This window comes from Arachis ipaensis, chromosome B8 (assembly GCF_059453495.1).
Source record: "Arachis ipaensis isolate K30076 ecotype BB chromosome B8, ASM5945349v1, whole genome shotgun sequence".
Classification (NCBI taxonomy): Eukaryota; Viridiplantae; Streptophyta; class Magnoliopsida; order Fabales; family Fabaceae; genus Arachis; species Arachis ipaensis.
Genome location: NC_142443.1, coordinates 65,197,540 through 65,220,946, shown reverse-complemented (window position 1 = coordinate 65,220,946; position 23,407 = coordinate 65,197,540). Strand labels below are relative to the sequence as shown.

Below are 23,407 nucleotides of genomic sequence, written 5' to 3'. Positions count from 1 at the left end.
GATTTTCAAATCTTTTTCAACTAACTAATTGACTTTTTGTTTGTTTCTTATCTTTTTCAAAACCACCTAACTACTCTTCCCTCTCTAATTTTCAAAAATACCTCCCTCTTTTTCAAAAATTCTTTTTAATTAATTAATTGTTTTAAATTTTAATTTTAATTTTATTTCCCCTTTAATTTTCGAAAATCATCAACTCCTTTTCAAAAATTATTTTCGAAAATTTCTCTCTCTCATCTTCTTCTATTTATTTATTCATCTACTAACACTTCTCTTCCACCCAAAAATTTGAACCCCATACTCCCTCTCTGTGTTCGAGTTATTTTCTCTTCTTTACATTACATTCTTTTCTTCTTCTACTCACACAAAGGAATCTCTATACTGTGACATAGAGGATTCCATATTTTCTTTGTTATTCCCTTCTTTGTCATATGAGCAGGAGCAAGGACAAGAACATTCTTGTTGAAGCTGATCCTGAACCTGAAAGGACTCTAAAGAGGAAGCTAAGGGAAGCTAAAGCACAACTCTCTGGAGAAAATCTGACAGAAATTTTCAAAAAAAAAAGACGACAATATGGCTGAAAATAATAATAATGCAAGGAGGATGCTTGGTGACTTCACTGCACCTAATTCCAATTTACATGGAAGAAGCATCTCAATTCCTGCCATTGGAGCAAACAACTTTGAGCTTAAACCTCAATTAGTTTCTCTGATGCAACAGAACTGCAAGTTTTATGGACTTCCATCTGAAGATCCTTTTCAGTTCTTGACTGAATTCTTGCAGATCTGTGATACTGTTAAGACCAATGGGGTTGATCCCAAGGTCTACAGGCTTATGCTTTTCCCGTTTGCTGTAAGATACAGAGCTAGAGTGTGGTTGGACTCTCAACCCAAAGATAGCCTTAACTCTTGGGATAAGCTGGTCACGGATTTCTTAGCCAAGTTCTTTCCTCCTCAAAAGCTTAGCAAGCTTAGAGTGGATGTTCAAACCTTCAAACAGAAAGAAGGAGAATCCCTCTATGAAGCTTGGGAGAGATACAAGGAACTGACCAAAAAGTGTCCTTCTGACATGCTTTCAGAATGGACCATCCTGGATATATTCTATGATGGTCTGTCTGATTTATCAAAGATGTCACTGGACCATTCTGCAGGTGGATCCATTCACCTAAAGAAAGGCCTGCAGAAGCTCAGAAACTCATTGACATGGTTGCAAATAACTAGTTCATGTACACTTCTGAGAGAAATCCTGTAAGTAATGGGACGCCTCAGAATAAAATATTGACTCAGCAAGTCAATATGATTTCTCAGAGTCTGAATGGAATGCAAGCTGCATCCAACAGTACTCAAGAGGCATCTTCTGAAGAAGAAGCTCATGATCCTGAGAACCCTGCAATAGAAGAGGTGAATTACATGGGTGAACCATATGGAAACACCTATAATCCCTCATGGAGAAATCACCCAGATCTCTCATGGAAGGATCAACAAAAGCCTCAACAAGGCTTTAATAATGGTGGAAGAAACAGGTTTAGCAATAGCAAGCCTTTTCCATCATCCACTCAGCAACAGACAGAGAACTCTGAACAAAATACCTCTAATTTAGCAAATTTAGTCTCTGATCTATCTAAGGCCACTCTGAGTTTCATGAATGAAACAAGGTCCTCCATTAGAAATTTGGAGGCACAAGTGGGCCAGCTGAGTAAGAAGATCACTGAAACCCCTCCTAATGCTCTCCCAAGCAATACAGAAGAAAATCCAAAAGGAGAGTGCAAGGCCATTGATATAACCATCATGGCCGAATCCAAGAAGGAAGGGGAGGACGTGAATCCCAAGGAAGAAGACCTCCTGGGACGTCCAGTGATCAACAAGGAGTTTCCCTTTGAGGACCCAAAGGACTCTGAGGCTCATCTAGAGACCATAGAGATTCCATTAAACCTCCTTACGCCCTTCATGAGCTCTGATGAGTATTCTTCTTCTGAAGAGAATGAGGATGTTACTGAAGAGCAAGTTGCCAAGTTCCTTGGTGCAATCATGAAGTTGAATGCCAACTTATTTGGTAAAGAAACTTGGGGAGATGAACCTCCCCTGTTCACCAATGAACTAAATGCATTGGATCAATTGAGATTGCCTCAGAAGAAACAAGATCCTGGAAAGTTCCTAATACCTTGTACCATAGGCACCATGACCTTTGAGAAGGCTCTATGTGACCTTGGGTCAGGGATAAACCTCATGCCACTCTCTGTAATGGAGAAATTGGGAATCTTTGAGGTACAGGCTGCCCAATTCTCATTAGAGATGTTAGAAAAATCCATGAAACAGGCTTATGGACTAGTAGAGGACGTGCTAGTAAGGGTTGAAGGCCTTTACATCCTTGCTGAATTCATAATCCTAGACACTAGAAAGGATGAGGATGAATCCATCATCCTTGGAAGACCTTTCCTAGCCACAGCATCAGCTGTGATTGATGTGGACAGATGAGAGTTGGTCCTTTAACTAAATGAGGACAACCTTGTGTTTAAAACTCAAGGATCTCCTTCTGTAACTATGGAGAGAAAGCATGAGAAGCTTCTCTCAATACAGAGTCAACTAAAGCCCCCACAGTCAAACTCTAAGTTTGGTGTTGGGAGGCCTCAGCCAAACTCTAAGTTTGGTGTTGAACTCCCAGATCCAAACTCTAAGTTTGGTGTTAAGAGTCTATAAAATTGACCTGATCACCTCTGTGGCTCCATGAGAGCCCACTGTCAAGCTATTGACATTAAAGAAGCGCTTGTTGGGAGGCAACCCAATTTTTATTTATCTAAATTTATTTTTATTTTCATTGTTCTTTCATGTTTTATTAGGTTCATGATCATGTGGAGTCACAAAATAAATACAAAAATTAAAAACATAATCAAAAACAGCAGAAGAAAAATCACACCCTGGAGGAAGGACTTACTGGCGTTTAAACGCCAGTAAGGAGCATCTGGCTGGCGTTCAACGCCAGAACAGAGCATGGATTTGGCGTTGAACACCAGAAACAAGCAACATCCTGGCGTTCAAACGCCAGGAATGCACCCTGAGAAGAGCTGGCGCTGAACGCTAGAAACAAGCATAGAACTGGCGTTCAACGCCAGAAACATGCTGCATCTGGGCGTTGAACGCCCAAAACAAGCATCAATTCAGCGTTTAAACACCAGAATTGCATGCAAAAGCGTTTTACATGCCTAATGGGTGCAGGGATGCAAATCCTTGACACCTCAGGATCTGTGGACTCCACAGGATCCCCACATACCTCGACTCACCTTCCCTCCTCATAATCCTATATCACCCTTTCCCAAGAACCCTTCACCAATCACCTCAATCTCTCTTCCCCATCACCTCTTCACCACTCACATCCATTTCTTCTTCTTCTCATCCTTTCTTTCTTCTTTTGCTCGAGGATGAGCAAACATCTTAAGTTTGGTGTGGAAAAAGCATTGCTTTTTCTTTTTTTTCATAACCACTAATGCCTCAAGGGATGCACTTTCCTCCACAGAATTTTTGGGAGCAAATCAACACCTCACTAGGAGAATTAAGTTCCAACATGGGATAACTAAGGGAGGAACATCAAGAGCAATCCATCATCCTCCATGAAATTAGAGAAGATGAAAGAGTAATGAGGGAAGAGCAACAAAGACAAAGAAGAGACATAGAAGAGCCCAAGGACATCATTGGTTCCTCAAGAACAAAATGCCACCATCACTAAGGTGGACTCATTCCTTGTTCTTAAATTTTCTGTTTTTCATTTTTATGTTAAATGTTTATCTATATTTGTGTCTTATTACATGATCATTAGTATTCAAGTGTCTATGCCTTAAAGTAGTGAATATGAATCCATCACCTCTCTTAAATGAAAAATGTTTTAAAAACAAAAGAACAAGAAGTACATGGTTTCGAATTCATCCTTGAAACTAGTTTAATTATTTTGATGTGGTGACAATACTTTCTGTTTTCTGAATGAATGCTTGAACAGTGCATATGTCTTTTGAAATTGTTGTTTATGAATGTTAAATATGTTGGCTCTTGAAAGAATGATGACAAAGAGACATGTTATTTGATAATCTGAAAAATCATAAAAATGATTCTTGAAGCAAGAAAAAGCAGTGAATACAAAGCTTGCAGAAAAAAAAATAGCGAAAAAAAAAAGAGAGAAAAAGAAAAAGCAAGCAGAAAAAGCCAATAGCCCTTAAAACCAAAAGGCAAGGGTAAATAAATAGGATCCAAGGCTTTGAGCATCAGTGGATAGGAGGGCCTAAAGGAATAAAATCCTGGCCTAAGCGGCTAAACCAAGCTGTCCCTAACCATGTGTTTGTGGCGTGAAGGTGTCAAGTGAAAACTTGAGACTGAGCGGTTAAAGTCAAGGTCCAAAGCAAAAAAAAAAGAGTGTGCTTAAGAACCCTGGACACCTCTAATTGGGGACTTTAGCAAAGCTGAGTCACAATCTGAAAAGGTTCACCAAGTTATATGTCTGTGGCATTTATGTATCCGGTGGTAATACTAGAAAACAAAGTGCTTAGGGCCACGGCCAAGACTCATAAAGTAGCTGTGTTCAAGAATCAACATACTGAACTAGGAGAATCAATAACACTATCTGAACTTTGAGTTCCTATAGATGCCAATCATTCTGAACATCAATGGATAAAGTGAGATGCAAAAACTATTCAAGAGGCAAAAAGCTACAAGTCCCTCTCGTCTTATTAGAGCTAAGTTTCATTGATAGTTTCGAATTTATAATATATTCTCTTCTTTTTATCCTATTTGATTTTCAGTTGCTTGGGGACAAGCAACAATTTAAGTTTGGTGTTGTGATGAGCGGATAATTTATACGCTTTTTGGCATTGTTTTTACATAGTTTTCAGAATGATTTAGTTAGTTTTTAGTATATTTTTATTAGTTTTTAATTAAAAATCACATTTCTGGACTTTTCTATGAGTTTGTGTGTTTTTCTGTGATTTCAGGTATTTTCTGGCTGAAATTGAGGGACCTGAGCAAAAATCAGATTCAGAGGTTGAAGAAGGACTGCAGATGCTGTTGGATTCTAACCTCCCAGCACTCAAAGTAGATTTTCTAGAGATATCGAACTCCAAATGGCACGCTTCTAATTGCGTTAGAAAGTAGACATCCAGGGCTTTCCAGCAATATATAATAGTCCACACTTTGCCCGAGTTTGGATGACGCAAACTGGCATTGAACGCCAGTTCCACGTTGCTGTCTGGCGTTCAGCGCCAGAAACAAGTTGCAAAGTGGAGTGTGATGAGCGGATAATTTATACGCATTTTGGCATTGTTTTTAGTATGTTTTTAGTAGGATCTAGTTACTTTTAGGGATGTTTTTATTAGTTTTTATGTTAAATTCACATTTCTGGACTTTACTATGAGTTTGTGTGTTTTTCTGTGATTTCAGGTATTTTCTGGCTGAAATTGAGGTACTTGAGCAAAAATTAGATTCAGAGATTGAAGAAGGACTGCTGATGCTGTTGGATTCTGACCTCCCTACACTCAAAGTGGATTTTCCGGAGCTACAGAACTCCAAATTGCGCGCTCTCAACGGCGTTGGAAAGTAGACATCCAGGGCTTACCATCAATATATAATAGTCCATACTTTGTTCAAGTTTAGACGTCGCAAAAGGGCGTTGAACGCCAGTTCTACGCTGCAGTCTGGAGTTAAACGCCAGAAACACATCACGAACCAGAGTTGAACGCCAAAAACACGTTACAACTTGGCGTTCAACTCCAAAAGAAGCCTCTGCACGTGTAAACTTCAAGCTCAGCCCAAGCACACACCAAATGGGCCCCAGAAGTGGATTTATGCATCAATTACTTACTTCTGTAAAACCTAGTAACTAGTTTAGTATAAATAGGACTTTTTACTATTGTATTTGACATCTTGGGACGTCTAGTTCTTAGATCATGGGGGCTGGCCATTCGGCCAGGCCTGAACCTTTCACTTATGTATTTTTCAACGGTAGAGTTTCTGCACTCCATAGATTAAGGTGTGGAGCTCTGCTGTTCCTCATGATTTAATGCAAAGTATTACTGTTTTATATTCAATTCAACTTATTCCGCTTCTAAGATAACCATTCGCACCCAAGAACATGATGAATGTGATGATTATGTGACGCTCATCATCATTCTCACTTATGAACACGTGCCTGACAAACACTTCCGTTCTACATGAAAATAAGCTAGAATGAGTATCTCTTAGATATCTAATACAGAGAACCGAGTCCGAGATATTAGAATCTTCGTGGTATAAGTTAGAACCCATGGATAGCCATTCCTGAGATCCGGAAAGTCTAAACCTTGTCTGTGGTATTCCGAGTAGGATCTGGGAAGGGATGGCTGTGACGAACTTCAAACTCACGAGTGCTGGGCGTAGTGACAGACGCAAAAGGAGGGTGAACCCTATTCCAGTATGATCGAGAACCTCCAGATGATTAGCCATGCCGTGACAGAGCATTTGGACCTTTTTTATAGAGAGGATGGGATGTAGCCATTGACAACGGTGATGCCCTATATAAAGCTTGCCATGGAAAGGAGTAGGAAGGATTGGGTGAAGACAGCAGGAAAGCAGAGGTTCAGAGGAACGAAAGCATCTCTATACACTTATCTGAAATTCTCACCAATGAATTACATAAGTATTTCTATCTTTATTTTCTGTTTATTTATTATTATTATTCGAAAACTCCATAACCATTTGATATCCGCCTGACTGAGATTTACAAGGTGACCATAGCTTGCTTCAAGCCGACAATCTCCGTGGGATCGATGATGAACGAATGCTTGATGGTTTAGATTTTAGCTAATGAAGTCTCGTCGTAAAGTATAGTTTCCAAACCGATCAAGAATCCTTTCATGCAAAAAGTTGTTTGTCACTAAAACAAACCCTTAAATTTATAAACCGAAGTATTCGAACCTTAGGTCGTTCTCCCTAGGAATTGCAATGAAGTGGTTTGTTATTGGTTGTGAGTTATTTTGGGGTTTTAAGATTTTGTGCAAGAAATATAAATGGCAAAGAAAATAAACTAACAATTGACAAAGCTCTTAGCATGATATGAGAACTAGAAATCCTATCCTAGTTATCCTCCTCAATTGTGATGTGAATTGTTCATTGCTCCCACTTAGTTAACCTCTAACCATGGAGGAAATTCAAGTTGATGAATCAATTTGATTCCTCAAGACCTAATCAACTCCTAAAGGAAAGACTAGCTTTAGAGGCATTCAAATCAATTAGCAATCTCTAATTATCAATCAACAAAAGAATTAGATAACTCAAGAGTCACTAATCATTCTACCTAGGCCAAGAGAAACAAAATCTATACAAAAATCCAACCAAGCATTTCATCAAACACTCGGAAGGCACAAAAGAAAAGTATAGCAAATCACAACAAGAATGAATTCTAACTACAATTGAATACAAAGAATTAACAACAACAACCAAGGAAATCACAATTATCATGAATTACCTCAAATTGCATTATTGAAAGGGAATAAAAGAAACAACAATCTATCCAAAACAAAGTGAAGAATCACAAGAATTAAAGTACATAACTAGAGAAAGGAAGAGGAGAAGATTAAGAATTGGCAAAGGAGAATTGAATTAAGGCATGAATTAAACCTAGATCTAAGAAGAGAGATTAACCCTAACATAATCCTAATCCTAGAGAGAAGTGAGAGCTTCTCCCTCTAAAACTACTCTAAACTAGAGCCACCACTAACTTCTAATCTAATTGTCTCTCCCCTTTAATCCTTGATCCTTTTATTCCTTTCTATCAGCAATTGGCGCCAAAAAAATGGGTTCAGAAACCCCTCAAAATCGCCAGGCACGTGTTTCCTTAATGAAGTCATGTGCAGACATCGACGCGTGCGCGCACAGTACGCGTGCGCGCACAGTACGCGTGCGCGTCCCTGGCTGATTCCGCAATGTGTGCGCGAGCGCCTTGTGCGCGTGCGCGTGCTTGGCCGTGATTAATTCTTTGGTTTTTTTGTGCTTCTCTCCACTTGCATGCTTCCTTCCTTGCTTCCTTTGATCCATGCCTGGCCTATTTCAATCCTGGAATTACTAGGAAACACATCAAGGCATCTTATGGAATCAAGGAGAAATCAAAATTCATCAAAATAAGGCCTAAAAAGCGTGTTTTTACACTTAAGCACAAATACGGGAGAGATAACAAAACCATGCTAATTCATAGGTTAAATGCGAGAAAAGGTCATCAAAATACTCTAAATTCAATACAAGATAATCCCTAAAAATGGGGTTTATCAACCTCCCCACACTTAAACCTTAGCATGTCCTCATGCTAAAATAAGAAGGAACTAAGGGGTATGACATTTATTAAATGCAACTAAACTATATGAGTTCTATCTATATGCGAATACCTAAAGCAAATGGAAATGCTTAGTTCAAACAAATCAATTCCCAAGAGACATGTATAAGCACAATAGCTAGGCAATAGGAATTAAGCCCAAACCACAATTGTATTGAATTATCAAAAACAAATCAAAAGAGTCCAAGCTTGCAAGAATATAAATAATATGGGTGAACACATGTACTTGAACTTTTGAACCCTCACCGGATGTGTATCCGCTCTATTCACTCAAGTGTTTAAGGGTTAATTCTCTCAATTCTCTTCTAATCAAGCTTTCCAAACTTTGATTTTCTTCTAACAATCAACACTTATTCAATGTATGAATAAATTCATCATGAGGTCTTTCATTTAGGTTGTAATGGGGTTAGGGTTAAGGTACGATCATTTATGGTTAAGTGGGCTAGAGTTTAGATCTTTGATTAGTATAGACTTTCCCACCTAACTATATAATAACCTATACAAATTCAAACTACTCTAACTACCCATTCTTCACCCTTTTTTTTTATATACTCATGCATCTTATTTCTTGAGTCATAACACTTATGCATTGGTTCCCTTTTGTTGAACTTCACCTTGGGGCATTTTGTCCCCTTTTATTAATTTTTTCTTCTCCCTTTTTTTCTATATTCCTTTTTTTTTTCTGTACAAGGACATCAATTGCATAAGGTCTTATACATTCAATCAATACATGAGTATGTTCCCAATTCCTAAATATGGAAGTGTACTACCCCTTTTTATCCCATCCAATGTTCCCAAGCCTCACCAACTTTGAATAATAAACACTCTCACTAGCCTAGGCTAATCAAAGATCCAAACAAGGACTTTTCATTGGTTTTCCGCCTTGGGCTTGTAATGTGCTAAAATGAGAATAAGTTGGTTAAGCATAGGCTCAAAATTGGCTAACAATGGAGAGTAAAAAGGTAGGCTAATTGGGTAAGTGGGCTAATGAAATAGTGGCCTCAATCATATAAATGCATGAATACAAGAAATAAATGGACATATAGAATCAAGCAAATCAAGGATAGCAATCATAGAAAGAGAACAATTGCACACAAGAATGGAAAATAAGTGGTTATAAAATGTAACCACATCAATAGGCTCAAGTCTCACAAGCTTGTGTTCTTAATTCAATACATGCTTCACAAAGTATGAAATTCAAGCAAGTTGCACCAAAAGTTTCCTTCAATCAATTGGGTTGGTGCCCTATGTCCTTTAATTAAAATTCTTGGAAAATCTCAATATTTGACTAAGCATGGTTGTGATTGAAAAACGCAAAAATTTCCCTTAGTTTACCCTTTTCTTTTTCACTTAAAACCAATTTCCTATGCAAAAAGGGTGATTAAAACTAAAAAGAAGGATGTACAAAAGAAGATAAGCAAAAATGTATAAAAAAAAATCCAACTAAAAATATGGAATCTACCATCTAAAACATCTAAAGATATCCAAAAGCATCAAAATATCTAAAATCCAAAATAAGCAGTAAAGGTATCCCAAAACGAGCCAAAATAGCAAGAGTATCCAAAATAAACTCAAGATGCAAAGTAAGGTAACTAAGAAAGTGGCCAAAATGTTCACCGGTCCTCTAATGATGCTACCGGTGACCTCCCCACACTTAAGACCAAGCATCGTCCTCGATGCTAAACCGAAGGATCAGTGGAAGGTACAACGGTAACTGCGAAATCTGTCTGAGGCTGTGGAACTGGCTCCTCATGGGTCTGTGGAATCTCTGTAGTGTCAGGAGCAGCTGGAGGTGCATCCTGCTGAATCGGCTCATCCGCATCCTCCTCCTGATGATCCTGCTCATCGGAGGCCGGAGAGTCTGGAAGCGGAGGTAACTCAGCGCCAAGGGAGATGAGTGCCTGATCCATCCGATCCAGTCGGCGTCTGACATGGAGCCTCTCGCGCTCCAAAAACCAAAACAGACGCTGGACCAGTAGGTAAGTGGGCTCAGGTGCTGAGGGAGGTGGGGCTGCTGTCGAAGAAGATGGTATAGCTGCCTCGACTGCCGCTCTAGCTCGAGAACGGCGGCTAGTCGGGGGCTTCTCGTGCACCCATACACCCCAGGGGATAGTAACTTCCTTGTCATCGTCATCTGGAGGTGGTGGTGTCACGTCATTGTCCTCCCACAGGACATCAGCTAGCTCAGCTAAGCTAGTAACCAGTGTCGGGAATGGTAACAAGCCGCGAATATGAGCTCTCCACATGCTATGCCTAATCAGTCGGGGAAAATATACCTCCTTCCCCTCCATGACACACCCAATCAAGACTAGCATATCCATCGGAATCTCTGAAAAGTGAGTGGTAGGGAAGACATAGTGCGCAAATATTTGTTGCCAAGTCCTAGCCTCCCTAGTCAGATATGCAAATAGCATGCCCTTGGGCTTTGTGTTGCTCGAATCCATCACCCAGGAAGCATCTGGTGTAGCGATCACGCGCCTAAGCGCCTCATAGTCAAAAGTCATGGAGAGGAGAGCTACCTCTGCCTACTGGTAGGCACAAGTCTCAGGAGTACCAACTCTGCAGAGCAGTGCATCCTGTAAGGCATCCTCAGTGATCATAATCTCTCTACCCCTCAAGTATACTGAATCCAAGTTTTGTCGGAAGAAGTTACAGTAAAATTCCTTGACCCACGAGATGTTAATCCGTCCCAAGTCCCTATCGACGAAATCCAAGCCCAGCTCAGAAATACGGGCGTTTATGGCATGCCTCACATCATTGGGAAGATTTAGCTTCTTCTCAATATTCAGATTTTTCTTTGCATAACGGGAAAGGCGTAGCTCGCAGTAGAGATTTGGAAACTTGGTTGGATCAGTGGATGGAAGTAACTGATTTTCTTTCTCCTCATCATTCAGCGGATTCTTAGCATAATTAGCATATGGTGAGGGTGTAGAGGTCTTGGAGCGCTTCCTCTTTTTGGAAGCAGTGGCTATAGCCTTTCCTTTATCCGACATCCTGAAAACATAGATAATATAACATAAGCTTATAGCCAAGTAGATACAAAGCACTCAAAGCAAAGCATATTGATGAAGTGAATAAAGGAAGAAGGTTTCTTGGAATGCAAGCAACAGAATACAGAATTCAAATCGAACTTCAAACCAAGAATGCAAACCATGTCTTGCACATTATTCATTAATTGAGTTCAGAAAGCACCATATCCAAAAGAATGACATAAAGAGTTAGGTTGAAAACCAAAAGAAGTTAGTTGGTTAAACGAGTTAGAGTTAGAAATCAGTTTAAAAATTAGTGATATGGTAATTACTATCTCAATTTGAAAAGAGTGAACAAAACAATGCTGTAAGCACGTTCACAATCATGAATTGCAACAAGTTATTGATGATGAAATATGATATTGCTAGAAAGCAACTAATATGAAACAAACCATCAATCAATGTGAAGATCACTAAAATCATATGAATTTATGTTGGTAGAATCAATTCATCAAGGAGTGAACCAATCAAAAGGCATGCAACAATAAATCCAATGATACATCAATGTCACAAGTCGAGAGAAACGTGGAAAAATCTTCAACTTGTGTGTTGATGTAAAGGAGGCATGAATAACAAGCAATGGTCAATTGAAAAGCTTACTCAACTATGCAATACAAGGAAGCAAATCGGCATGACTAGCAAGCAAGAATACGAAAAGCATGACCAAAGAACTTGTTCTTAAGGAGTTTCAAAAACCATTTAAGCAACAGCGCTCTAATTGAACAGAATTCATCAGCTAGGTGCTGTTACATCCATCAAACAAGATCAGCACAAAGTAAATTGTGGTTAATGAAAATTCGGTAGCATTTCAGCAGCAAATTGGCTTTTTTCCCCAAACTTAACAGTCGAAGCAGGCTCCATATGAATTCAACAACAATGAAGAACACAAAACCATATGTGAGTTCATATAGAAGCAGCAGACAGTCAATAGTTTAACAACAAAACAATTCAAACAGCACAAAGGGTATAAGCAGTTGCTGCAATCAACAATTCCTTCACCAATTCATCACAAATGAGCAGCATTAACAAAATACATGAACACAGGGCAATGCAGCAGAACAGAGCAGTTTCATATAGCAACAGAAAATCAAACAATGCCTAAATCCACTACTCAGCCCAGATTCGCTAACCACCTAAATCAAACTAAACTAACTAACTAGGCTAATTCTAACTGCACTAACGTAATTAACAAAAAGCAGTGAAACAAAGTATAACAGAGGAGAGGAGGAACCTGGGTGCAGAGATTGAACCGAGAAAAAGGAAGAAAAAAGTGAAGTGAGGCGGTGAGAGGAAGAACCGGCCGGAGCAGCGCGGCTGTTGGGTTGCACTGGCGGCGATGGTGTTCGCGGCGGTTGGCACAGAGGCAGAGAGGAGGGTTAGAGGAGTAAGAGAGAAAGGGAGAGAGAAGAGGGGAAGAGAGAGCAAGGTTATGGCGGCGTTGGCGACGACGGCAACGGAGCGCTCGCCGGAGGACAGCCGGTCAGGAGAAGTTCGAAGGTTGAGTGGTGGGAGAAAGGAAATGGAACGTTAGAGGGGGAGAAGTGTAGTGCGCGAATGCGCTAAGGCTTGCGTCTCTGGGGTAAGTGAAAATTCGAATCCACGCGCACGCGCACTGTGCGCGTTCGCGTGGTGGAGGGAATGGAAGAACGGCGCGGAAGCGCCATGTGCGCATGCGCGTATGTGAAGGAATCGGGATGGGTGCGGACACGCAAGGTGCGTATCGGCGCGGATGTGCTAGGCTGAAGGCATAAAAGGGGCCCAGAGTTGGCACAACTCTCGGGTCCTTTGGCTTAGAGGATGCTAAGACGCATCGACGCGCACGCGCACTTTGCGCGTTCGCGTGGATGGCTTGAACTTATTGGTTGGGTGCGGAGGCGTGAAGTACGCCAACGCGTGGACAGCGAAACAAAGAGGGGTGCGGACGCATACAGCGTGCGTTCACGTGAGTTGAGTTGAGCTGGGGGCTTAACGTTGGCCCAGATCCAGCGCAACTCTCTGGATATTGGCCCAGAAGTTGTAGCAGCGGATCGACGCGTACGCGGCAGGTGCGCGTACGCATGCGTTTCCCTATAGCTGTATGGACGCGCACGCACGTAGTGCGCGTCAGCGTGGAAGGAATTGGGCTTGAGGCACAACGCTGGCCTAAGAGAGGCCCAACTCTCTGGAATATGAGTGATGATGCATCCGCTCAGGGACGCGTGTGCGTACGGTGTGCGCGCGCGTCCTCCCCACCCCCCTTTTTTTCATGCAGAAAAATTATGCTCAGGTGATCCCTATACTGCTCGCAACTCTTTATTCAATCAACCATCATACATTTCACAAAAATGCAATTTGATATTATTCATCTACTACTAAACACAACATACACGTGACTAAGCTAACAATTAAGTTGTACAACCAAATTATGTGAAACATCTACCTTCAATGGCAACTCAAATCACTTATTAGGCAAATTTAAAAGAGAATGGAAAGAGTTCACCATGGTGGGGTGTCTCCCACCTAGCACTTTTAGTTTAAGTCCTTAAGTTGGACATTTTGAGGAGCTTATTGTCATGGTGGCTTATGTTTGTACTCATCCTTGAATCTCCAAGGATCCTTGCTTCTCAATTGGTTGACAGAATTCCCAACCATTTTCGTCAAGCTTGGGCAAAGTTCTACCCAAGATATGAGTCCCCATAGTTGGTCTTCACCTAGCAAGTCGGGGTCCCATATCTTATCCTCGCACCCGTCTTCAATTTGATCTTCATACTTTTTCCTTCCGGGTGGTAGACATATAGAATTCTCTTTAATATACCAAGTCTTCCTTTGAGACCCATGCAAAGTGGTATTCTTCCAATCATCGTTCCTATGCCTTGAAACTTTGACCTTAATGAGCCTAATTCCTAACTTGCGACCACTACACAATTCTCTTTTTCCTTTAAGTTCACAAAGAGCTCTAAGTTGTCCATTATTCTCAATCAAACCATATTCAAGTGAGAAATTAAAGCTTAGAGATAGAGATTTTACCCACTTAAATGTTGTATTGGATGGTAACTTGGGAAGGGATACCTCCCCACACTTAGACAATGCAAGGTCTACTTCCTTGTACTCTTCTTTGTGTGTTTCCACCTCTTGACAAATTTCTTTAATTTCAACCATTTCCCTTTTACTTGGCTTGGTGTTGTCTTCAAGAACCTCGGTTTCTTGCCCAATGGGAGGTGATTCTATTTTGGATAGAAATTCATTGATGACTAAATCCATCTCTTGATCAACCTCTTTATAGTCTTCAATCTCAATATACACCGTGCCAACGTTTTCCTCTTGGTAGCTCTCTTTCTCATTGCTCACCAAGGGTATGGGAGGTTGTGCACACTCTTCTATAATTTCAACTTCATGTCCAATGGGAGAAGATTCCATTGTAGAGAGAAATTCATCCATGATTGAATCCATCTCTTGATAAACCTCTTCCAAGTCTCCAACGACGGTATGCCTTAGAGGTTGCGCACCCTCTTCAACATCAATATCAAGCTCCTTGGAAGAGTGCTCCATGGTGCTACATTCCCTTGGACTTTTAACATCTCCTAAATCTTCAACCACTTCTTCCTTTTCTTCAATGATTGTAGCTTCCTCTAGTTGCTCCAATACAAAATGGCATTTCTCATCCCCCACCGGAGTTTCCAATCTCTCTTTCATGCTTTGCTCTTCTTTTGCGGTTCCACATGTGGCTACGGAAGCACCTCGAGTATTCAAACATTGGTGGGCTAAAGTGTGCATCACCTTGGTCAAATTGGTCATAAACTCAAGTGTATCCTGCTTCATAGCTTCTTGTCCTTGAAGTAACAAAGTGAGAGGATCGTCTATTGGGGCTTGGGGTGAGTAGGAAGGTTCATCATTTTGGAGAGAGGGTTCATAGTAGGGAGGTGATTCTTCTTGGTAAAGGTATGGAGATGGTGAGTATTGAGGTGGTTCTTGGGAGTAATCTTGATATGGTTGTGGTGATTCTAGAGGTTCTTGCTCATAATGGCCATAAAAATATGGTATGGATGATTGGTTACATGATGGATAAGGATCATAGGGTGGTGTTTGGTAATGAAAGGCTTGTGAGAATGGTTGAGGTTCATGTTGAGGATGAGATTCATAGGCATATGATGGTGGTTGTTGAGTGTCACAAAAAGAATCATCGTAGCCGTTAAATTGGCATGCATTAGGATGGAAATTATACCTATAAGTATCCGAAGGTTGTTACCAATAGGAGTGATCAATTCCTTGAGGCTCTTCCCATCTTTGTTAGTTCCATCCATGGTACATGTTGCCATTAAAGTCCACATTTCCTACAACACACTTAGAACCAAACTCAAAGCCAAAGTGAGAATTCATAATGAGAGAACAAAATAAAACTAACAAAAATTAAGAAACAAACAAAAGATAAACCTATTCACAATATTCACATATGTACAATAACCAATAACACAACACCATTGCAAGTCCCCGGCAACGGCGCCATTTTGATGAACGAATGCTTGATGGTTTAGAATTTAGCTAATGAAGTCTCATCGTAAAGTATAGTTTCCAAACCGATCAAGAATCCTTTCATGCAAAAAGTTGTTTGCACTAAAACAAACCCCTAAATTTATAAACCGAAGTATTCGAACCTCAGGTCGTTCTCCCTAGGAATTGCAATGAAGTGGTTTGTTATTGGTTGTGAGTTATTTTGGGGTTTTAAGATTTTGTGCAAGAAATATAAATGGCAAAGAAAATAAACTAACAATTGACAAAGCTCTTAGCAAGATATGAGAACTAGAAATCCTATCCTAGTTATCCTCCTCAATTGTGATGAGAATTGTTCATTGCTCCCACTTAGTTAACCTCTAACCATGGAGGAAAGTCAAGTGGATGAATCAATTTGATTCCTCAAGACCTAATCAACTCCTAAAGGAAAGACTAGCTTTAGAGGCATTCAAATCAATTAGCAATCTCTAATTATCAATCAACAAAAGAATTAGATAACTCAAGAGTCACTAATCATTCTACCTAGGCCAAGAGAAACAAAATCTATACAAAAATCCAACCAAGCATTTCCTCAAACACTCGGAAGGCACAAAAGAAAAGTATAGCAAATTACAACAAGAATGAATTCTAACTACAATTGAATACAAAGAATTAACAACAACAACCAAAGAAATCACAATTATGATGAATTACCTCAAATTGCATTATTGAAAGGGAATAAAAGAAACAACAATCTATCCAAAACAAAGTGAAAAAATCACAAGAATTAAAGTACATAACTAGAGAGAGGAAGAGGAGAAGATTAAGAATTGGCAAAGGAGAATTGAATTAAGGCATGAATTAAACCTAGATCTAAGAAAAGAGATTAACCCTAACCTAATCCTAATCCTAGAGAGAAGTGAGAGCTTCTCCCTCTAAAACTACTCTAAACTAGAGCTACCACTAACTTCTAATCTAATTGTCTCTCCCCTTTAATCCTTGATCCTTTTATTCAGAAACCCCTCAAAATCGCCAGGCACATGTTGCCTTAATGAAGTCATGTGCAGACATCGACGCGTGCGTGCACAGTACGCGTGCGCGTCCTTGGCTGATTCCGCAATGTGCGCGCGAGCGCAATGTGCGCGTGCGCGTGCTTGGCCGTGATTAATTCTTTGGTTTTTTTGTGCTTCTCTCCACTTGCATGCTTCCTTCCTTGCTTCCTTTGATCCATGCCTGGCCTATTTCAATCCTGGAATTACTAGCAAACACATCAAGGCATCTTATGGAATCAAGGAGAAATCAAAATTCATCAAAATAAGGCCTAAAAAGCGTGTTTTTACACTTAAGCACAAATACGGGAGAGATAACAAAACCATGCTAATTCATAGGTTAAATGCGAGAAAAGGTCATCAAAATACTCTAAATTCAATACAAGATAATCTCTAAAAATGGGGTTTATCAATCGACCCTTACTCACGTAAGGTTTTATTACTTAGACGACCCAGTGCACTTGCTGGTTAGTTGTATCGAAGTTGTGACAAATCATGAATTAAGATTAGAGCACTAAGTTTCTGGAGCCATTACCAGGGATCACAATTTCGTGCACCAAGTTTTTGGTGCCGTTGCCGGGGATTGTTCGAGTTTGGACAACTGACGGTTCATCGTGTTGCTCAGATTGGGTAATTTTCTTCTTATTTTATTTTCAAAAGTTTTTCAAAAATGTTTTCTTCTTTTTCGTTTTTCCCAATTAATATTCGAAAAAAAAATATTTTCAAAAAAATAAAATATATTTTTCTTCAGAATTTTTAAGAATGAATTCTAGTGTTTCACGATGATTTGTTGAATCCTGGCTGGCTGTAAAGCCATGTCTAAATTCCTTTGGACTGAGGATTCAACTAATCACTTCAATGCATATAATAGCATACTAAAGCTTGGCTGGCTATTAAGCCATGTCTAACCCTCAGATTGGAGCTTTAGACTGAGAGTGCAAGATTCCTGGAATTCATATTAAAAATTTTGGAATCTTTATTTTTCTTTTTCACATTAATTTTCGAAAAAAAAAATTATAAAATCATAAAAATCAAAAATAATTTTGTGTTTCTTGTTTGAGTCTTGAGTCAATTTTTAAGTTTGGTGTCAATTGCATTTTTCTAAAAAATTTATGCATTTTTCGAAAATTCATGCATTCATAGTGTTCTTCATGATCTTCAAGTTGTTCTTTGCCAGTCTTCTTGTTTGATCTTCATATTTTCGTGTTTTGTGTCTTTTCTTATTTTTCATATGCATTCTTGCATTCATAGTGTCTATGCATGAAAAATTTCTAAGTTTGGTGTCTTGCATGTTTTCTTTTCTTGAAAATTTTTCAAAAATAAGTTCTTGATGTTCATCTTGACATTCAAAGTGTTCTTGGTGTTCATCTTGACATTCATAGTGTTCTTGCATGCATCATGTGTTTTGATTCATAATTTTCATGTTGTGAGTCATTTTTTTTGTTTTTCTCTTTCATCATTAAAAATTCAAAAATCAAAAAAATATCTTTCCTTTTTTCTCTCATAAATTTCGAAAATTTGGATTGACTTTTTTTCAAAAATTTTTAAAATTCAATTGTTTCTTATGAGTCAAATCAAATTTTCAATTTAAAAATCTTATCTTTTTCAAAATCTTTTTCAAAAATCAAATCTTTTTCATTTTTCTTATTTATTTTCAAAAATTTTAAAAATATTTTTTAAAAATCTTTTTCTTAATTTCACATCATATTTTCTAAAATATCATCAACAATTAATGTTTTGATTCAAAAATTTTAAGTTTGTTACTTACTTGTTAAGAAAGATTCAAACTTTAAGTTCTAGAATCACATCTTGTGATTTCTTGTGAATCAAGTCATTAATTGTGATTTTAAAAATCAAATCTTTTTCAAAACTAATTTCAATCATATCTTTTTAAAAATATCTTTTTATGTTATCTTTTTCAAATACCTTTTCTAACTTCTTATCTTCTTATCTTTTAAAAATTGAATTTCAAATCTCTTTCAACTAACCACTTAACTTTTTATTTGATTCTTATCTTTAGTAAAACTGCCAAACTAACTTTTTACCTTTAATTTTTGAAAATTCCTTCCCTCTTTTTCAAAATTTTTTTTAATTAACTAATTATTTCAAATTTTGATTTTAATTTTATTTCATTCCTAATTTTCGAAAACTACTAACCTTTTTCAAAAACTATTTTTGAAATTTAACTTTAAAATTTAATTTTTATTTTTCGAATTCTCTCACCTCCCTTCTTCTTCTATTTATTTATTCATTTACTAACACTTCTCTTCATCTCAGATCTCTGCTCTCCTCACCCTTCTGTTTGGATTCTCCTTTCTTTTCTCTTCTACTCTTCTTTTCTTCTACTCACAACAAGGGAACCTCTATACTGTGGTAAAAAGGATCCCTATTATTATTTTTCTGTTCCCTTCTCTTTCATATGAGCAGGAGCAAGGACAAGAATATTCTTGTTGAAGCAGATCCTGAACCTGAAAGGACTCTGAAGAGGAAACTAAGAGAAGCTAAAATACAACAATCCAGAGACAACCTTACAGGAATTTTCGAACAGGAAGAGGAGATGGCAGCCGAAAATAATAATAATGCAATGAGGATGCTTGGTGACTTTACTGCACCTAATTCCAATTTACATGGAAGAAGCATCTCCATTCCTGCCATTGGAGCAAACAATTTTGAGCTGAAACCACAATTAGTTTCTCTGATGCAACAAAACTGCAAGTTTCATGGACTTCCATCTGAAGATCCTTTTCAGTTCTTAACTGAATTCTTGCAGATCTGTGATACTGTTAAGACTAATGGAGTAGATCCTGAAGTCTACAGGCTCATGCTTTTCCCTTTTGCTGTAAGAGACAAAGCTAGAATATGGTTGGACTCTCAACCTAAGGATAGCCTGAACTCTTGGGATAAGCTGGTCAAGGCTTTCTTAGCCAAGTTCTTTCCTCCTCAAAAGCTTAGAAAGCTTAGAGTGGATGTTCAAACCTTTAGACAGAAAGAAGGTGAATCCCTCTATGAAGCTTCGGAGAGATACAAGGAACTGACCAAAAAGTGTCCTTCTGACATGCTTTCAGAATGGACCATCCTGGATATATTCTATGATGGTCTGTCTGAATTAGCTAAGATGTCATTGGATACTTCTGCGGTGGATCCATTCACCTAAAGAAAACGCCTGCAGAAGCTCAAGAACTCATTGACATGGTTGCTAATAACCAGTTCATGTACACTTCTGAGAGGAATCCTGTGAGCAATGGGACGCCTCAGAAGAAGGGAGTTCTTGAAATTGATACTCTGAATGCCATATTGGCTCAGAATAAAATATTGACTCAGCAAGTCAATATGATTTCCCAGAGTCTGAATGGAATGCAAGCTGCATCCAACAGTACTCAAGAGGCATCTTCTGAAGAAGAAGCTCATGATCCTGAGAACCCTGCAATAGCAGAGGTGAATTACATGGGTGAACCATATGGAAACACCTATAATCCCTCATGGAGAAATCACCCAAATCTCTCATGGAAAGATCAACAAAAGCCTCAACAAGGCTTTAATAATGGTAGAAGAAACAGGTTTAGCAATAGCAAGCCTTTTCTATCATCTACCCAGCAACAGACAGAGAACTCTGAACAAAATACCTCTAATTTAGCAAACTGAGTCTCTGATCTATCTAAGGCCACTCTGAGTTTCATGAATGAAACAAGGTCCTCCATTAGAAATTTGGAGGCACAAGTGGGCCAGCTGAGTAAGAAGATCACTGAAACCCCTCCTAATGCTCTCCCAAGCAATACAGAAGAAAATCCAAAAGGAGAGTGCAAGGCCATTGATATAACCATCATGGCCGAATCCAAGAAGGAAGGGGAGGACGTGAATCCCAAGGAGGAAGACCTCCTGGGACGTCCAGTGATCAACAAGGAGTTTCCCTTTGAGGAACCAAAGGACTCTGAGGCTCATCTAGAGACCATAGAGATTCCATTAAACCTCCTTACGCCCTTCATGGGCTCTGATGAGTATTCTTCTTTTGAAGAGAATGAGGATGTTACTGAAGAGCAAGTTGCCAAGTTCCTTGGTGCAATCATGAAGTTGAATGCCAACTTATTTGGTAAAGAGACTTGGGGAGATGAACCTCCCCTGTTCACCAATGAACTAAATGCATTGGATCAACTGAGATTGCCTCAGAAGAAACAAGATCCTGGAAAGTTCCTAATACCTTGTACCATAGGCACCATGACCTTTGAGAAGGCTCTATGTGACCTTGGGTCAGGAATAAACCTCATGCCACTCTCTGTAATGGAGAAACTGGGAATCTTTGAGGTGCAAGTTGCTAGAATCTCATTAGAGATGGCAGACAATTCAAGAAAATAGGCTTATGGACAGGTAGAGGACGTGTTAGTAAAGGTTGAAGGCCTTTACATCCCTGCTGATTTCATAATCCTAGATACTGGGAAGGATGAGGATGAATCCATCATCCTTGGAAGACCCTTCCTAGCCACAACAACAGCTATGATTGATGTTGACAGAGGTGAACTAGTCTTTCAATTGAATGAGGACTCCCTTGTGTTTAAAACTCAAGGTCATCTTTCTGTAAACATGGAAAAGAGGCACAGTAAGCCTCTCTCAATACAGAGTCAACTAAAGTCCCCACAGTCAAACTCTAAGTTTGGTGTTAGGAGGCCTCAGCCAAACTCTAAGTTTGGTGTTGAACTCCCCTATCCAAACTCTAAGTTTGGTGTTGGGAGTCTATAAAATTGACCTGATCACCTGTGTATCCCTATGAGAGCCCACTGTCAAGCTATTGACATTAAAGAAGTGCTTGTTGGGAGGCAACCCAATTTTTTATTTATCTAATTTTATTTTTATTTTATTGTTCTTTTATTTTTTATTAGGTTCATGATCATGTGGAGTCACAAAATAAGTAGAAAAATCAAAAACAGAATAAAAAATAGCAGAAGAAAAATCACACCCTAGAGGAAGGGCTTACTGGTGTTTAAACGCCAGTAAGGAGCATCTGGCTGGCGTTCAACGCCAGAACAGAGCATGGATCTGGCGTTGAACGCCCAAAACAAGCAGCATCCTGGCGTTTAGACGCCAGGAATGCACACTGAGGAAAGCTGGCGCTGAACGCCAGAAACAAGCATAGAACTGGCGTTCAACGCCAGAAACATGCTGCATCTGGGCGCTGAACGCCCAGAACAAGCATCAATTCAGCGTTTAAACGCCAGAATTGCATGCAAAGGCATTTTACATGCCTAATTGGTGCAGGGATGTAAATCTTTGACACCTCAGGATCTGTGGACCCCACAGAATCATCTCATCATATGTGGACCCCACAGGATCCCCACCTACCTCCATTCATACTCTTCCCTCTTCTCAATGTTCATCCTCTCTTCCCAATAAACACCTTTCCCCAAAACCCTTCACCACTCAAATCAAGCTCTCTTCCCTACTACTTCTTCACCACTCACATCCATCCACTCTTCCCCATAAACCTACCTCATAAACCCCACCTACCTTCAAAATTCAAAATCACTTTCCCACCCAAACCCACCCTAAATGGCCGAACCTAACCCCTCTCCCTCCACTATATAAACCACTCCATTCTTCTTCATTTTTCACACAACAAAACCCTTTCATCCCCTTCTTGGCCGAGACACAACCCTCTCTCCCTCTCTTTCATTTTTTCTTCTTCTTCTTCTTCTTCTTCTTCTTCTTCTTCTTCTTCTTCTTCTTCTTCTTCTTCTTCTTCTTCTTCTTCTTCTTCTTCTTCTTCTTCTTCTTCTTTTCTTTATTCTCTTGCTCGAGGGCGAGCAATATTCTAAGTTTGGTATGGTAAAAGCATAAAGCTTTTTGTTTTTCCATTACCATTGATGGCACCTAATACCGGAGAATCCTCTAGAAAAGGAAAATGGAAGACAAAAGCTTCCACCTCCGAGTCATAGGAGATGGAAAGATTCATCTCCAAAGCCCATCAAGACCACTTCTATGATGTTGTGGCCAAGAAGAAGGTGATCCCCGTGGTCCCTTTCAAACTCAAGAAAAATGAGTATCCGGAGATCCGACATGAGATCCATAGAAGAGGTTGGGAAGTTCTAACAAACCCCATCCAATAAGTCAGAATTCTAATGGTTCAAGAGTTCTATGCTAATTCATGGATCACTAGGAACCATGATCAAAGTAAGAACCCGAACCCAAAGAATTATCTCACTATGGTTCGGGGGAATTACTTAGATTTTAGTCTGGAAAATGTGAGGTTGGCGTTCAACTTGCCAATGATGGAAGAGAACGCACACCCCTACACAAGGAGGGTCAACTTTGATCAAAGGTTGGACCAAGTCCTCATGGACATATGTGTGGAATCAGCTCAATGGAAGATTGACTCAAAAGGCAAACCGGTTCAACTAAGAAGATTGGACCTTAAGCCTGTAGCTAGAGGATGGTTGGAGTTTATTCAACGCTCAATCATTCCCACTAGCAACCAGTCTAAAGTTACTATAGACCGGGCCATCATGATCCATAGCATCATGATTGGAGAAGAGGTGG

General features: G+C 39.4%; 2 non-coding genes across 2 annotated transcripts; both read right to left on the bottom strand.

Annotated features, from left to right (window-relative positions):
- Positions 1-963: 963 nt before the first annotated feature.
- LOC148548389 (small nucleolar RNA R71) lies at positions 964-1,071 on the bottom strand. Its single transcript, XR_015898789.1, has one exon. It is a non-coding gene; the product is annotated as a small nucleolar RNA R71 (small nucleolar RNA).
- An 18,764-nt stretch (positions 1,072-19,835) lies between these two features.
- LOC148548388 (small nucleolar RNA R71) lies at positions 19,836-19,943 on the bottom strand. Its single transcript, XR_015898990.1, has one exon. It is a non-coding gene; the product is annotated as a small nucleolar RNA R71 (small nucleolar RNA).
- Positions 19,944-23,407: the final 3,464 nt, after the last annotated feature.